Below are 12,988 nucleotides of genomic sequence, written 5' to 3' on the forward strand. Positions count from 1 at the left end.
ATTTATTTATTTATTTATTTAATTAATTTATTTATTCAATTTTTATGCTGCCCTTCTCCTTAGACTCAGGGTGGCTTACAACGTGTTAGCAATAACGCTTCTTAACAGAGCCAGCCTATTGCTCCCACAAACCGGGTCCTCATTTCACCCACCTCGGCAGGATGGAAGGCTGAGTCAACCTTGAGCCGGTGATGAGATTTGAACTGCTGACCTTCAGATCCACAGTCAGCTTCAGTGGCCAGAAGTAGAGCACTCTACCTGCTGCGCCACCCCGACTTATATTAATTTTTGCTCCCAAAGATGTGCTACGTCTTATTTTCAGGGGATGTCTTATTTTTTTTTCAATTTATTGCTGAACAAAAAAATTGAACATTTATTATATACTGCGCAGTAGTTGTCATCACAAACCAGCATAACCAGACAAACTGAATCCTGTCCAGAATTTCTTATTACTACCGTACCATTATTTCGATGTACAACTATTATACTTTCTTAAAATATATGTTATATATTTTCTGTTTGGGAATGCTGCGAAACAAAATGTCTCCTATGTCTTATTTTTGGGGGATGCCTTATATTAGGCAATTCTACGAAACCTCTCCTATGTCTTACTTTTGGGGGTGACTTATTTTTGGGGAAACAGGGTATATATATATATATATATATATATATATATATATATATATATATATATATATGTAGATTGTTCTGAGTTCGGGTTTTGCCCTGTGTAATGTTTTGCATGTCTATGCGACGTTTCGGCGAAATCACATTCACCATCTTCAGGCTGTAGTTCCAATCTTTGTGTTGTTTTAAAACAACACAAAGATTGGAACTACAGCCTGAAGATGGTGAATGTGATTTCGCCGAAACGTCGCATAGACATGCAAAACATTACACAGGGCAAAACCCGAACTCAGAACAATCTACATACATATACCCGTGAAAATTTACGAAAACAAATATATATATATATATATATATATATATATATATATATATATATATATATATATATCTGTGTTGACTGTACTATTTCATTGCAGGAGGTAGAAATTTCCTCCTCCACCTCCTCCTCAATAGACAGTGTTCCCTCATTTATCGTGAGTGTTACGTTCCAGGACCACTCGCAATAAATGAAATCTGTGAAGTAGGGACAATAAAGTGACAAAATATCTCTCCCCCCCCCACAACTTCTTTATGTAGCAAATTGATGATTCGTCGATCCCGTAATGGCGGCCAACTACGGTGTACGATCTCCATTCCTTCAGCATGTCCAGTAGCATGACTTTCTCTTTTATTGTAAGCATCTTACATGGCCGAGTGTAGGAGCAGACTCAGAGATGGGGAAGCTGCACACAGACGAAAAGTAAACAATGCGCCACTGTACTGAGCCAATCAGGCTCTGGGATACAAAGCAGCACTCTCTGGTTGGTCGCTTCTTCACCAATCAACCAATCATGCGTTGTTTACAATCTTATGTAGTAAAGTAGAAAACCTGCGAAGTAGTGAAAATCCGCAATATATTTTTTCCATTAATATTTTATAAAAACCCGCGCTGCACAGAGTCCGTGAAAAGTGAACCGTGAAGTGGCGAGGGAACACTGTACAGTGTTCCCTCAATTTTCGCGGGGGATGCGTTCCGAGACCGCCCGCGAAAGTTGAATTTCCGCGAAGTAGAGGTGCGGAAGTAAATACACTATTTTTGGCTATGAACAGTATCACAAGCCTTCCCTTAACACTTTAAACCCGTAAATTACAATTTCCCATTCCCTTAGCAACCATTTAGATTATTACTCACCATGTTTATTTATTAAAGTTTATGAAAAAAAATATTTATTAAAGGTGGACGAGTTTGGTGATGACAGATGACGTCATCAGGTGGGAAAAACCGTGGTATAGGGAAAAACCGTGAAGTATTTTTTAATTAATACTTTTGAAAAACCGTGGTATAGACTTTCTGCGAAGTTTGAACCCGTGAAAATCGAGGGAACACTGTATTGCAACAATAAGGTAACTGTGATGGAGCACTGCTGCTCTGAAACCCAGTATGTTTGATCTGAAGCTTTCCAAATTGGCTCTTTTTCTGAGGAAAGAAAGTGGAAAATGACAGCAAGCAACTCAAAAAAGTGTCAAATCTGAGCAAACAGCACTGATTTCTTCAAATTTCCTATAATACAGGGCTGTCAAACTCCCGACCCATGGACCATATGCATCACACACTGGCCGCAGCCACACTCAATTTAGCAAAGGGGGGGGGGAGTTCCAATACGTCACGTAACGCCACTGTGATGACACGAGTTTGACACCCCTGCTCTAATATAAGGCTAATCTGTACATTAGAGAACCACCTTTCAGCTGTGGCGAGGGGGGCGTTTGCCCAGGTTCGCCTGGTGCACCAGTTGCGGCCCTATTTGGATCGGGACTCATTGCTCACAGTCACTCATGCCCTCATCACCTCGAGGTTCGACTACTGTAACGCTCTCTGCATGGGGCTACCTTTGAAAAGTGTTCGGAAACTTAAGATCGTGCAAAATGCAGCTACGAGAGCAGTCATGGGCTTCCCCAGGTATGCCCATGTTACACCAACACTCCGCAGTCTGCATTGGTTGCCGATCAATTTCCGGTCACAATTCAAAGTGTTGGTTATGACCTATAAAGCCCTTCATGGCATCGGACCAGAATATCTCTGAGACCATCTTCTGCTGCACGAATCCCAGCGACCGATTAGGTCCCACAGAGTCGGCCTTCTCTGGGTCTCGTCAACTAAACAATGTTGGTTGGCGGGCCCCAGGGGAAGAGCCTTCTTTGTGGTGGCCCCAACTCTCTGGAACCAGCTCCCCCCAGAGATTAGAACTGCCCCTACCCTCCTTGCCTTTCGTAAACTCCTCAAAACCCACCTTTGTCATCAGACATGGGGGAATTGATCTCCCCCGGGCCTATATAATTTATGTATGGTATGTCTGTAAGTATGTCTGCTTAAAAATGGGTTTTTAAAACTATTTTAAATTTTAAATTATTAGATTTGTCATGAACTGTTTTATTGTGTTGTGAGCCGCCCCGAGTCTATGGAAAGGGGCGGCATACAAATCTAATAAATAAATAAATAAATAAATAAATAAATTTATCTCTAACAGTGCCTCTATTTATTCAGACAGAAATGCCACGGTGTTCAATAAAATTCTCCCACATGTACAAGAATTATTTTTCATTAACCACGATTGTATTGAGCAATTTTTTTCCATGACCAAAGCATAGATAACAAGCAGGATAAAGAATATTTTAAAATGTTCATATGCTCCTGTTCCCTGAATATGAAATCAAGGCAAATAAATAAACTTGGAAATTTCAACATTATCTATAAACAAATAGAACAAATGTGCACTGCTGTAATGCAGCAGATGTTTTATTCTACAGCAGATTTAGAAAGGAACCAAGATGATTCACTGGAGCGAGATCAGCACAATTTGATGAGAGCCGATTTATGTGACTGGAGGATTTCTCTATCCCTCTAAGGCAGGGGGGACAAACTCGGTTTCATTGAGGGTAGTGTTCTATTTGTTTATAGATAATGTTGAAAAATTCCAAGTTTATTTATTTGCCTTGATTTTATATTCAGGGAACAGGAGCATATGAACATTTAAAATATTCTTTATCCTGCTTGTTTCATCTGGCGGGGGGGTGGGGGCATGGCCAGGGTGGGCGTGGCCAGCTCAATGTTATTTGTGTCGGGGGTGTCTGTGGTGGCCCATGCAGTCTGCCAGCAAAAATGGAGCTCCAGAGCAGTGGTGGGTTTCCTGTCAACCTGCGCTGCCTGCTGCTGCATTCTTTGCTTGGTTGTCAAAGAGACGGGGAGGAGTAGATAATAAGGAGGGGTTGGGAAGTGTGCAGGAGGAGAAAAGTTTTGTTAAGTTTCGTTTTTCCAGGTATTGACGAGACCGTTAGACCGACACATTCCTGAGAAGCCCGGGAGGAGCATCTTGGACCACCTGATGCGTCTGGACCATGGAGATTGGGTGGATGCCCAACAGGGGGGGTGGAAAAGGGGTTTTTAGTATGTGGGTTAGAAACATAGTGCCCTTATACTATTTTTTGTATTTTATCTTAGGATGGATATATGTTTATCCCAGGCATGTTTAAATTCAGTTACTGTGTCTGGGTTATGCTCCATTTTATTTAGACTTTGCTTTTGATGTTTCAAGTTCTGATTTTGATAAATTCACTTTGAACCTTAAAATGAAAGGACTCTGAGTTTTATTTGTCTGAATTCTGACTGGCAGCACCTGACTGGCAGCACCGGTGCAGTCCAGAGAATTGGTAGGAATCCACTGATGATGCAATTTTTGGCTATTTTTTCCCCCGGTGTCTCCTGAGAAGGAGCTTCTCAGCTGTGCTTTGGATGAAGAATAAAAGTCAGCATTAATACGCTGGAAAATATAACCGAAAATTGCATCATCCGAGGGTTCTCACCAGTGCGGCACTCTGGACCGCACCAATAGCAGGGGTGGGCTGCTGCCCGGACGGGGAGGAATGCAGTGGGGTAGCAAAAATGGAGCTCCACCCCAGAGCACCCAATTTGCACTGAAAGATGTTAAGCATAAGCCACACCCTCAGTGTGGTAATAAAAAATCTGGTAGCCCTTCACTGACTGGTAGGAACCCTCCACTGCCCCGGAGGACTGTGCTCTGGGTTGCTGAGCTCCCAAGCTTTGTTTTTGCTGGCAAAGGGCTGCAGGAGGCAGTGACAGATGAAAACAGAGGTTGGGAAGGCTGCACACGGCCCTCCTGAGCTCCATTTTTGCTGGCAGAGTCACTGTGGGCTGGTCGTTCGCTGTTTCCAGAGTGGCACCGCAGGCCAGTACCAAGCACCCTGTGCTCCAGATGCGGCCACGAGGCTTGAGTTTGACACCTCTGCTGCTCTAAGGATTCAATACTGCCCTGAGTTTGCGGAGAGGGGCGGCATACAAATCTAATAAATAAATAAATGAATAAATAAATAAATAGCCAAAAATTAGAGCTAGAAGATCTGCCACTGTGTCCCTCCCTTTACTCCCTGACTTTTGACAGTCTTCTTTATGACGCATTCACAAAAAGCAGTCTGCAAATATTTTGTACAACGCCTTTTGATCTGTGAGTACTATTTACTAATGTATTAATAAAGCAGCCTTTTATTCCATAGCTAGCTACTCAGCTTTCTAATCAATATAAAGTTTCTAGGCTGCCATGTTCTGTTGTGGTTGGCTTCAGGCCAGCTCCTGTAGCTGGCCATTTTGATGTAGATCAGTGGGAGTCATCGGTGTACAGAAGACCTGTCTGGTTGCAGCAAGATACCTTAGACAGCGAAGCAGAATCACAGGCAGAGGAACGCAGTGAGGAGGTAGAGACAGACAGGGGAATGGGTTCAGCCAGCCCACGAGCTGCAGGTTCCTCAGACTGAGAAGGGGAAGATGTCATGAATAATCCTATCCTGAATCCCCATGTAAGAAGGATCTTGGGAAGGCGGGAGCAGCTGCGCAAGCATAGAGTTAATGATGCTGCTGAAACCCTGATAAAAAAGGGAGGGTCGGAGTGCTTTGCGTGGGTGTTTATTGTTGGCATTTGGAAGAAACATTGCTGCAGCGTTTTGGTTTGGATTTCTGTGAACTCTCTGCCACTCAAGCAGGAAAGGCTGTGCGGATTTGAGTGCGGAATTCTGACTTTATGGACTCATAAATCACCATTGCTTTGGCACAAGCCTAAACTTTAAGTGAGTAACCCTGACCTTCTGGACTCGTAAATCAGTATTGGTCTTGCATTCAAGCAGGCGTTTAGCCTTTGTACATAAAAGAGACTTTCTTGTTTTATTGCTCTCCTGTCGTGTGTTTGACTTATTTCTGGGCTCGTGGGTGGCTAGCAGTAGCCAGGCACAACATGTTCAAACAAGCAATGCCACCATGTTTCTCACACACTTTGCAGATGTCAGCCATGGAGATGAATCACCCAGTGAGAAACACAGTCATTAAGAAACATTAAGCAGCCATGCTTCCCAGGCAAAACCATAATAAAAGACCCTTTCCCTGGAATCAAAAACCAAGAGCAAACTCACAACATTAGCCTTTCCCATTGCTCTGGAGATAGTGTCCAAATAACTTGTTGCTCTTCTTGGAAATAAGCTAACAAGAACGATTAAAAATTAAAAGTATACAGGGCAATTCATGGTTAGCTATTTATTTACACATTTACGAAAGTGTTTTCCAACTACCTTTGGAATACCTATGGCATTCTTTTTGCTATATGAAATGTTTTTCTAGCCAGACTTTTATTACATCATTATCTCAGTTCCAGGTATATGAAGTACTGGAAAAGGTGCAAAAAAGGGCAACAAGAATGATCAAGGAAATGGAGCACCTCCCTTATGAAACTAGGTTGCAACGCCTTGGTCTCTTCAGCCTTGAAAGACGGTGTTTAAGAGGTGACTTGATCGAAGTGTATAAAATCATGCATGGGATAGAAAAGGTGGATAGAGAAAAATTATTTTCTCTATCACACAATACTAGGATGAGGGGGCACTTCCTAAAACTCATAGATAAGAAACTGAGGACAAATAAAGGAAAATATTTCTTCACCCAGAGGGTCGTTGGTTTATGGAATTCACTCCCAGAAGAGGTAATAGCTGTCAGCCTGGATAGCTTCAAGGCAGGATTAGACATATTCAAGGATGCCAAGTGTATCGGTGGTTTATTTATTTATTTTTTCAATTTTTATGCCGCCCTTCTCCTTAGACTCAGGGTGGCTTACAACATGTTAGCAATAGCACTTTTTAACAGAGACAGCATATTGCCCCCACAATCCGGGTCCTCGTTTTACACACCTCAGAAGGATGGAAGGCTGAGTCAACCTTGAGCCGGTGATGAGATTTGAACCGCTGACCTATAGATCTACAGTCAGCTTCAGTGGGCTGCAATACAGCACTCTAGCTGCTGCACCACCCCGGCTCTTCGGTGGTTATTGAAACAAATATCGAAGTGCCACCTCTATGTTGGTTGAGGCAGGCAGGATTCCCTTGGGTACCATTTGTTAGGGGTCAAGGGAAAGGGAGGGTTTTGCCTTTCTGCTCAATATCCCCATTGTTCTGTCGGGCTCTCTGGTAGAATCCTCTCAAAAATTCACAGGTACAAATTTCAGACACACACACACGTTTGAAAATTCAAAACAATGTTCTTTATAATGAAAATTCACTTAAACTACGCCCTCTTTTGGTATAGCAAAGAGCACTCGTCTCCAAACAAACTGGTAATTTGTACAAGTCCCTTATCAGTTCTGAGATACTTAGTTTGCAGCTGTGAGGCAATTCACAGTCCTTCTTCTTTCACAAAGTGAAACACACTTTGCTCTGGTTTAGTTTCAAAGCGGGGAAAAATCAGCACACAAAAGGTCAAAGTCAGTAAAGCAGTCACGAAACACCACAATCAGATAATCCTCAACAATGGCCAAATCCACAGGCTGCTATTTATAGCAGTCCCACTAATTACCACAGCCCCATCCAACCACAGGTGGCCTCATTTTCTTTGATAATAATCTCTCAGTTGTTGTTGCCTATGCATAGCTCTCCTCATGCGTGGCTGTATCATTAACTCTTGTTCTGAGTCCAAGGAGGAGCTAGATAATTGATCTCCTTCTGAGCTGTCTGCCACACTCTCCTCCTCCATGTCACTCATGTCTTCTTGGTCAGAGGAGCCTTCATCATCAGATTCCGCCGGGGGCAAAACAGGCCTGCAGCATGTGGATGTCTCCCCCACACCCACAGTCTTTGGGGCAGGAGCTGGGCCAGAGCTAACCACAACACCCATATACAATTGGTGGGCCGCTGTGTGACACAGAATGCTGGACTCAATGGGCTTTGGCCCGATTCAGCATGGCTCTTCTTATGTTCTTATGTTCTTATAGAACAATCTCTGCACGTTCACACACTTATAATAAGAGTACTCACATCATGCCGCCAATACTCTAGATTTGACTATCAATTTTAAGAGGCCGCTTACTATTGTGATAAGATCTTCTTACGATCTATGTAGAATATCTGGCCCTTGCTCGAAAGGGGAACTCAGCGAGACTGCAGCTGGCAGCTGATCTTCTTCCTGAACAGATTCGAGACTGACTCATTCCATTCTTCTTCTTTTTGCATGGGATAAAAAAATCTATAGTATGTGTTATTTATTTATTTATTTGTTTGTTTATTTATTTATTTATTTTATTAGATTTGTATGCCGCCCCTCTCCGAAGACTTGGGGCGGCTAACAACAATGAAAAGACAATGAAAACAAATCTAATATTAAAAATATTCTAAAAAACCCCAATTTAAGAAACCAATCATACACACAAGCATACCATGTATAAATTCTATAAGCCTAGGGGGAAGTGAAATTTCAATTCCCCCATGCCTGATGACAGAGATGGGTTTTAAGGAGCTTGCAAAAGGCAAGGAGGGTGGGGGCAACTCTGATATCTGGGGGGAGCTGGCTCCAGAGGGTCGGGGCCGCCACAGAGAAGGTCTCACAACTCTGTGAGACCTAACCGGTCCCTGGGATTCATGCGGCAGAAGGCGGTCCCGGAGATATGATTGTCCATCATGTCAACAAGAGTTCAGTTAAACATTCTCCAAGCACATTCTAGCCTATTATCACAACTGGGTTGGTATATTATATATTTGGTGGGTCAGCTCAATAAAATCCACAGTTACTGTTTAAACTCAGCAGCAGTGTAGCAACCGTACACTGAGAAAGAGCATGGTTAGCATTGCCGCTGCTTCTATCTCCACCCAAACATTGCAGTGTCCCCGTTTCTAAGTCATTTTCCTGACAAAGAATGCCATTTCTTCCTCTGTGACAGGAGTGGGCTCCACTTATCTTCGCTACCGGTGCACATTGCGATGTTTCACGCACACGAGAGCTTGCTACACTCTCTTGCGCGAGTTCCTTCTTGCAATTTCACTTCCATGCATGTTCAGAAGGTGGTTACAGGCTGAAACACAGCTGAGGAGCTGCTCAGTTGTGCTTCAGATGAAAAAACAACCCATGGACCTTTTTTCACAACAGAGGATCAGGAGAAACCATACAAACAACATTTAAAAAAAAAAAAAAGATGGCAGCACACATGGACCACCACAGACAGAACCAGATCCATGTTGTGGTTAGCTCTGGCCCAGCTCCTGCCCCAAGGACTGTGGATGTGGGGGAGACATCCACATGCTGCAGGCCTGTTTTGCCCCCCGGTGGAATCTGCTGATGAAGGCTCCTCTGACCAAGAAGACATGAGTGACAGGGAGGAGGAGAGTGTGGCAGACAGCTCAGAAGGAGATCAATTATGTAGCTCCTCCTTGGATTCAGAACAAGAGTTAATGATACAGCCACGCATGCCGAGAGCGATGCATAGGCAACAACAACTGAGAGATTATTATCAAAGAAAATGAGGCCACCTGTGGTTGGATGGGGCTGTGGTAATTAGTGAGGCTGCTATAAAGAGCAGCCTGTGGGTTTGGCCATTGTGGAGGATTATCTGATTGTTGTGTTTCGTGACTGCTTTACTGACTTTGACCTTTTGTGTGCTGATTTTCCCTGCTTTGAAACTAAACCAGAGCAAAGTGTGTTTCACTTTGTGAAAGAAGAAGGACTGTGAATTGCCTCACAGCTGCAAGCTAAGTATCACAGAACTGATAAGGGACTTGTACAAATTACCAGTTTGTTTGGAGACGAGTGCTCTTTGCTGTACCAAAAGAGGGCTTGGTTTAAGTGACTTTTCATTATAAAGAACATTGTTTTGAATTTTCAAACGTGTGTGTGTCTGAAATTTGTACTTGTGAATTTTTGGGAGAAGTCTACCAGAGAGCCTGACAGAACAATCCATAACGCCTAAATTACATTGGGTCGTTCTGTGACCAGTCCCCAAGCAGGTAAATCAGGAACTATCAGAAATTCAGGACTGTATACTGCAAATTCATTTGCTTCATTTGCAGTAGAAGTAGTTACAATCACAATCAGGAGGAGAATTTCCATTGGTAAGCAAGGCAGCTGTTAAGTGAGTTGTACCCAATTTTACAATCTTTATTGCCATTGCATTGCATTGGCATCCTTCAGTCTCGAAAGACCATGGTATCATGCTCTGGACTCCCTAGAGCATGAAGCCTGGGTAGGTTAGTATGGAGGATAGACTGTTACCCGAGCAGCAGATCCCCCCCTCTCCACATCTCTGAAATATTCAAATGGAATGTCAAAGGCCAATATGATTGGTTCCAGCTACATCGCAGGTGTTATCAGAACTGCTTCCGGGACTCTGGCTCCGGATTTTGCCTCAAAGTTTGGCACGCTGAATATTGCCAGCCCCTCAGAGACATTCAGTAGTGAAAGAGTTAACTATGTGTGCCTTACTAAGATCCTCCTATTATGATGTAATATCCTGCCAAATCTAACATCACTTCCTTCTTCTTCATCATTCTCCATTCTTTTATATCCACCATCATGTAAGACGTATTTGTTATGTTGTCCCTCAAGACATGTTTTATTTCTGTTTTTTTATAATAAAGAAATCTTGTTTTTGAACAAATGACTAGGCTTCTATCGCCTCGGCGGGGTTAAGATCTTAACGGATTTTAATTACTCACAAACCGCGACAAAGTTTACTCCTGAAGCCTTTTCCGATGATGGATATAGCCACAAGGCAATGGAGGTTTGCAGTGAGAGTTTCCCTCCTCTTGGTGGTTGATCTTTCGTGTCTTGCCATGCTCTTAGCGTACCACAGCTTGCAGAGACGGCCTTCATGACCATTGACCTATTCCAGTAGGTTTCATCTGCTCAGTCCACCAGAATCTGTCTTCACATGCTCAGGATAGACAAGCGGGATGCACGAATCCCAGCAACCGGTTAGATCCCACAGAGTGGGTCTTCTCCGGGTCCTGTCAACTAAACAATGCCGCTTGGCGGGACCCAAGGGAAGAGCCTTCTCTGTGGCGGCCCCGGCCCTCTGGAACCAACTCTCCTCAAAGATTAGAATTACCCCCCACCCTCCTTGCCTTTCGTAAGCTCCTTAAAACCCACCTTTGTCGCCAGGCATGGGGGAATTGAGATGCTCTTTCCCCCTGGGCCTTTACAATTTCATGTGTGATATGTCTGTATGTATGTTTGGTTTTTTATATTAATGGGTTTTTTAATCATTTTTAGTATTTATTGGATTATTATTGTACATTGTTTTATTACTGTTGTTAGCTGCCCCGAGTCTCCGGAGAAGGGCGGCATACAAATCCAATAAATAATAATAATAATAATAATAATAATAATAATAATAATAATAATAAGTCCCTATCTCGCCGAAAGTCAATGACCCATTGGCTACTCTCAGCTTGGGTGGCCAGCCTGTTGAAGCTGTTGCCCAGGGTGTGGCCGCTGTACATGCTACAGCTACTAGGACCCACAGGTGAGACCTGAGTGACAGGTGGGGACCAAAGATGAATGAGCTGCCCTAAATAAGCTGCTGTAAAAGGACATGACATGCTCCTACACCAGAGGTGCTGGCCCTCTCTGAGTACCTCATACACCCCATGGTTAATTATTGCCCTGGTTGTTAAGCAAATCACTGCAGTTGTTCGGTGAATCACATGTTTGTTAAGTGAATGTGGCTTCCCTAGTGACTTGTCAGAGGCCAGGTAGGAAGGTTGTAGATAGCAATCTAATGACCCCAGGATGCTACAACTGTTGTAAATATATGCCAGTTGCCAAAACATCCAAATTTTGATCATGTGACTATGGGGATACTGCGGCAGTCATAATGCAAAAACCGGGCATAAGGCACATTTTTCAGTGCTGTTGTAACTGTGAACAATCACCGAGCCTTCTCTGTGGTGGCCCCGACCCTCTGGAACCAGCTCCCCCCAGAGATTAGAACGGCCCCCTCATCTTTCATAAACTTCTTAAAACCTACCTCTGCCGCCAGGCATGGTGGAACTGAGACATCTCCCCCGGGCCTATACAGTTTATGTATGGTATGTTTGAGTGTATGTTTTCTTTTAATAAGGTGTTTTAATGACCATCCATCCATCTATCCATCCACCTACCTACCACCGGGTCTTATATTGAGGGAAACACGGTAGAAGCAAGTTCCTGGTTAAACAAACCTGCCTTATACCCTCCAGTACGTTAATTTAAATCTGTCAGTTGTTCACCCATTTCTTCCTTCTTAAACTAAGGTCTGATTTTCTGTAACAGCTAATCAAAGTTCTCACATCTTACAACTCTAACTCCGGACTCTCCTTTGATTTCCAGCTAGCTCGAGTGCTCTAGTTTCTTGGACATTGTTGTTTGTATCCTTGTTACTCGGGTCTTTTCAAAAAAAGTTGGTTTCAGCCGTAGTAGTATTATGCAAATGCTGTTTTCCCAAGAATGAGAAGCTGTATTTAGCCTCCTTTGAATGGTGAAGGCTTCCAGCAATGCACTAAAAGGAAAGCAGATTTGCTAACTTGTCCCAAGTGAGAGGGAGGAGGGAGGGCATTCCATATTTCAAAGTACTTCATTTAAACCTCCCTAGATTCAAACTGCCAGACCGAAGTTTATCCTACTCAATTTGCTAACCAGACATCTCAGATACCAGCCTTGCACACAATTTTTCCTTTCAGTGAAAAATCTTCTGCTATTAAGACACATTAATCAGTTTGGGATCAAATCATAAGGAATTGCCGTGTTTAGACAAAAGCAGAATGTTAAAACCATTGAGAGTTGTTCCACCCAGAAAAAAAAAATCACTAAATTCTACTGGCATAGATATATATTAGCTCATTGGCAAATGTTCTACATTAAAATTTCTCCATTCTCCACAAGGGGAAAGAAATCCAGACATGACCTTGTAGAGTGCAGCAAGGCAAATATGTGGCTATTTACAGAAATTACAAACAGAGTGGAATGAAGTAGACCTCATCTATCACAATGACTCATGAAAGGTTAGGAAGAAATAAAACAAAATAAACA

This window comes from Erythrolamprus reginae, chromosome 4, assembly GCF_031021105.1.
Source record: "Erythrolamprus reginae isolate rEryReg1 chromosome 4, rEryReg1.hap1, whole genome shotgun sequence".
Classification (NCBI taxonomy): Eukaryota; Metazoa; Chordata; class Lepidosauria; order Squamata; family Dipsadidae; genus Erythrolamprus; species Erythrolamprus reginae.